The sequence below is a fragment of the Bufo bufo genome, chromosome 5 (assembly GCF_905171765.1).
Source record: "Bufo bufo chromosome 5, aBufBuf1.1, whole genome shotgun sequence".
Lineage (NCBI taxonomy): Eukaryota > Metazoa > Chordata > Amphibia > Anura > Bufonidae > Bufo > Bufo bufo.
Genome location: NC_053393.1, coordinates 349,311,775 through 349,317,774, shown reverse-complemented (window position 1 = coordinate 349,317,774; position 6,000 = coordinate 349,311,775).

Here is a 6,000-nt window from a genome sequence, read left to right as displayed (position 1 = left end):
TTGCATTATTCCTATAGGGATGAAAGGACTGTCTATTCCTGGAACCAAATACAGCTCTAGGATTAGGGACCGTAAACCTCCTCTTCCTATCGGCTGCCTTCTCCAAAAGGTAATCTAGCTCTGGACCAAACAAAAATTCTCCCTGGCAGGGGATGTTACATAACCTCTGCTTAGAGGCTATATGCCCCCCCACTCCAACTTTTTAGCCAAAGAGCCCTCCGTGCGGAATTGGTGAGGGATGCTGACTGCGCACCAAGCTTAATACAATCTACTGACGCGTCTGTCAAGAAGTCAGCTGCTTTTTGTAGAGTTGGTAAGGAGGATAAAATTTGTTCCCTAGGGGATCTTTCTTTCAGCTGCACTTCCAGTTGCTGCAACCAAAGGGCCAAAGTTCTAGCCGTAACAGTAGCAGCTATGGCAGGGCAAAAGGATAAAGTAGAGGCCTCCCAGGCTCCCTTAAGGAAGGATTTAGCCTTTTTGTCTAGGGGTTCTTCAAACATACCAGTATCCTCAAAGGGAAGGGAGGATTTCTTAGACACTTTTGAGATGGCCACGTCAATTTTAGGGGCTTTCCCCCAAGAGGAGGAACTTACTTCCTCAAACAGATATAAATGCCCTAGAGGCAAATACTTTTCTGCCTGTTTTTTTCCATTCCCTCTGAATTAAGGACATGATACTACCATGTTCAGGAAAGCAACGACCTTTCCTCTCCTGTAACCCCTCAAACAAAGAGTCCGCTACTATTTTATCCTCTTTGACATCCTCAATGTTCATGGTAGATCTTATGACCTTTAGTAACTTGTCCGTGTCTTCCGGAGGAAAAAAGGTATTAGTCATAGTTTCATCTTCAGATGAAGAACCAGAAGAGGACGACTCCCGTGGCGAGTCACTGTCATCGGACGAGTAGTCCTGGGATAGGCAAAATTTTGAAGTCTTATCCTTCGCAGATGTTTTCGCTCTTTTGTCTGACTTTAACCCCTTAGGGACGCATGACGTACCGGTACGGCATGTTTCCCGAGTCCTTAAGGACCCATGATGTACCGGTACGTCATGGCTTTAAAATGTGATTGCGCCGCCGCGGGGGTTAATCGGATCGGAAGTAATTTGGAAGGAAAGGTCTCGGAAGCATTGGAAATCCTCTTAAAAGCTTCTTCTTTTATTGAACATACAAAACAGCAGACATGGCCACTAGGTACACGGAATACAAAACGTTGACGTGTTTCGGGTACTAGACCCTTAGTCGTAACGGTGCTTCATAGTGTGACCCCACAATTTAAAGGAGCATGATGTCCAACCCTCCAAAATTCTGAGAGACAAGGCACCCGCTCCATTGGTTGTCCCACTATGTATCACACCTTTCTTACAACCTGCTAATCACATATTAAATGAGTTGCACACTGTGCGGGAGTGTTCCTTCTGAGTTAACCCTTATGGAACCAAATCCCATGTTCCAAACCCATACTGGGAGAGGACAAAAACCGCACAGTATGAACAGCATACTCCATATAACAACTTGTAAAAACATATGAATAACAAAACCAATATGGCACTATGCACTGCCGTGGAGTGCAGATCCTGAAGATTAAATACATGTACAGTTTATTACGCAAGAAAACAAAATAAAATAAAATAAAATACAATATAAATGAAAATAATTTGTCTGGGTAATTTAGTTTTGCGTGGTTAGTGAATGTGTATTGGTTGACTGCATACCTGATTTGTTATACACACTGCGGGAACTCCATCAAAATTAAGTCCTTGGGAACCGTGCTCCCAGCTTCCCAGGCATATGCAAAAAAGACTGAGTAACCGCACAGTGTGAATGAGGCACTACGCATTAGCACTAGACGCATGCATGTAAATAAAATGATATATATTAAATGAGAAAACTACTAGATGGCAAAACCAGGATGTTCACATCGCTCCCCAAAAACTGTATATATAAGGGGATAGCATATATTAAATAGCAGAAAATTGCTGCATTCGCAGCATTGGTCATTCTGGTTCTGGCATCTATCATAATTACTGATATACATACATTAGTTCTCTTTTCAGATTCAAGCCATTGGGAACTCTGGTATTGAGTCTGAAAATCCAGAAGGCTTCTCGTAGGCGAAGTTTTTTACAATGATCTCCCCCCCTCCTAGGTGCAAAGACCCTCTCAATTGCAAAGGCTTTGAATGTTTTAACCTGACGTGCATGTATTTGTATAAAATGTCTCGCTGCATTGGAGACATTTAGGGCATTCAGGTTTTGGATGTAATTGAGATGCTCCAGGAGTTGGTTCCTAAATTTACGGATCGTACTCCCGACATACATCAAGTCACAGTCAGTGCACCTTATGATATAAACCACTCCCTCAGTGTTGCAATTAATGTAACTTTGGATGGGAAAACTGCAGGAATGGTCAGATTTATCAAATGACTGTAAGGGGATCACGTAATTGCAACTTTTACAGGGGTGGCCCCCACATCTGGAGAAACCCCTGTAAATAAGCCAACTGGATTTAATATTGGCTTCCTTTCTGTTGGAAGAGAAGAGGGATGGAGACAGCGAGCAGGACAACGTAGTAGCCCTCCTGGAAACAATTCTACAGCCTGATTTTAAAGCTTTATATAGAATCTCATCATCATATAGGATGGGAAGGCATCGTTTGATTGTAGAACTGATTTGATTGAATTCTCTACTATATGTCAGAGATAAAGTAGAGGTGTTGTCCTGGTCACTGTCTCCATGCACCCTCCCACTCCCCGCAGAAATTTGGGATACCTTACAATCCTTTGATTTTCCGAAAGGCATTTCTTGTCTATTTTGCGTAGTGCAATATTTTGGCCTCTTTTTAACATCCAGTCAGGATAGTTTCTAGCTTTGAGCCTTTTGTCTACCCTGCTGAATTCCTCTGCTAATAGCTCTGGTGAACTGCAATTTCTTGCAGTCCGAATATATTCCCCCACGGGAATCGCCCTGATGGTATGTAGGGGATGATGGCTTGTAGCATTCAGGATCGAGTTTCCAGCTATATCTTTTCGATAGGTTCGTGTGTGCACCACCTCCCCTGGACTACCGTGGAGTGTCAAGTCGAGAAAATTAATATGGGATTCATTCACAGTACACGTGAAGCGGAGATTATAATCATTACCATTGAGATAGGCCTGGAGGTCTGGGACGGCAGACACATCGCCCGCCCAAATCATGAGCAGGTCATCGATGTATCTGCCGTACCAGACCAATCCAGGCCCAAATGGATTGTCCAGACTGTAAATGTATTTCTCTTCCCAGTATGCCATGGTCAAATTCGCCAATGAAGGCGAGAATTTGGCCCCCATTGACACTCCACGGGTCTGTAAGTAGTGCACACCATCGAACATAAAATAATTGTGGGTCAATAGATATGCAGTGACCTCACAAGCATGATCAATATAGCTGGAACTAAATCCTGTGTGCCTATGGAGATGATATTCCATAGCCAGCAGGGCGACCCCATGGGGGATAGAAGGATACAGTGCTATGACGTCTGCCGCTATCCATTTAAAATTAATGTCCCATTTGAAGCTGAACATGGCGCGCAGAACGTCCGTTGTATCCTTAAGGAACCCTGGTGTCTGCCTGACTAGTGGCTGGAGGATGTTGTCCAGCCAACTACCTAGGCGCTCAGTGAGGGACCCTATACCAGAGACTATGGGGCGGAGGGGGGGGGGGTGGACACCCTTATGGATTTTGGGTAGGGCATGCATAATAGGGGTGACAGGCGCATCCACGCACAGGTACCTATATTACGTTTCATTAAATATACCCATATCTCTACCTTTTTGTATTAATGACATATAGCCATCTTTATATTCCCTCAATGGGTCTCTCTGTAGTCTCCTGTACGTGGATGCGTCGGCCAACATATCCCGCATCTGGTTACCATAAGCCTCCTTATCCATGATGACCACCGCCCCCCTTCCTTGTCCGCTATTTTGAGATTCTATATAAAGCTTTAAAATCAGGCTGTAGAATTGTTTCCAGGAGGGCTACTACGTTGTCCTGCTCGCTGTCTCCATCCCTCTTCTCTTCCAACAGAAAGGAAGCCAATATTAAATCCAGTTGGCTTATTTACAGGGGTTTCTCCAGATGTGGGGGCCACCCCTGTAAAAGTTGCAATTACGTGATCCCCTTACAGTCATTTGATAAATCTGACCATTCCTGCAGTTTTCCCATCCAAAGTTACATTAATTGCAACACTGAGGGAGTGGTTTATATCATAAGGTGCACTGACTGTGACTTGATGTATGTCGGGAGTACGATCCGTAAATTTAGGAACCGACTCCTGGAGCATCTCAATTACATCCAAAACCTGAATGCCCTAAATGTCTCCAATGCAGCGAGACATTTTATACAAATACATGCACGTCAGGTTAAAACATTCAAAGCCTTTGCAATTGAGAGGGTCTTTGCACCTAGGAGGGGGGGAGATCATTGTAAAAAACTTCGCCTACGAGAAGCCTTCTGGATTTTCAGACTCAATACCAGAGTTCCCAATGGCTTGAATCTGAAAAGAGAACTAATGTATGTATATCAGTAATTATGATAGATGCCAGAACCAGAATGACCAATGCTGCGAATGCAGCAATTTTCTGCTATTTAATATATGCTATCCCCTTATATATGCAGTTTTTGGGGAGCGATGTGAACATCCTGGTTTTGCCATCTAGTAGTTTTCTCATTTAATATATATCATTTTATTTACATGCATGCGTCTAGTGCTAATGCGTAGTGCCTCATTCACACTGTGCGGTTACTCAGTCTTTTTTGCATATGCCTGGGAAGCCGGGAGCACGGTTCCCAAGGACTTAATTTTGATGGAGTTCCCGCAGTGTGTATAACAAATCAGGTATGCAGTCAACCAATACACATTTACTAACCACGCAAAACTAAATTACCCAGACAAATTATTTTCATTTGTATTGTATTTTATTTTATTTTATTTTGTTTTCTTGCGTAATAAACTGTACATGTATGTAATCTTCAGGATCTGCACTCCACGGCAGTGCATAGTGCCATATTGGTTTTGTTATTTATATGTTTTTACAAGTTGTTATATGGAGTATGCTGTTCACACTGTGCGGTTTTTGTCCTCTCCCTGTATGGGTTTGGAACATGGGATTTGGTTCCATAAGGGTTAACTCAGAAGGAACACTCCCGCACAGTGTGCAACTCATTTAATATGTGATTAGCAGGTTGTAAGAAAGGTGTGATACATACAGTCGTGGCCAAAAGTTTTGAGAATTACATAAATATTGGAAATTGGAAAAGTTGCTCCTTAAGTTTTTATAATAGCAATTTGCATATACTCCAGAATGATCAGATGAATTGCATAGTCCTTCTTTGCCATGAAAATTAACTTAATCCCCAAAAAAACTTTCCACTGCATTTCATTGCTGTCATCAAAGGACCTGCTGAGATCATTTCAGTAATCGTCTTGTTAACTCAGGTGAGAATGTTGACGAGCACAAGGCTGGAGATCATTATGTCAGGCTGATTGGGTTAAAATGGCAGACTTGACATGTTAAAAGGAGGGTGATGCTTGAAATCATTGTTCTTCCATTGTTAACCATGGTGACCTGCAAAGAAACGCGTGCAGCCATCATTGCGTTGCATAAAAATGGCTTCACAGGCAAGGATATTGTGGCTACTAAGATTGCACCTCAATCAACAATTTATAGGATCATCAAGAACTTCAAGAAAAGAGGTTCAATTCTTGTTAAGAAGGCTTCAGGGCGTCCAAGAAAATCCAGCAAGCGCCAGGATCGTCTCCTAAAGAGGATTCAGCTGCGGGATCGGAGTGCCACCAGTGCAAAGCTTGCTCAGGAATGGCAGCAGGCAGGTGTGAGCGCATCTGCACGCACAGTGAGGCGAAGACTTTTGGAAGATGGCCTGGTGTCAAGAAGGGCAACAAAGGGCAACCACTTCTCTCCAAAAAAAAACATCAGGGACAGATTGATCTTCTGCAGAAAG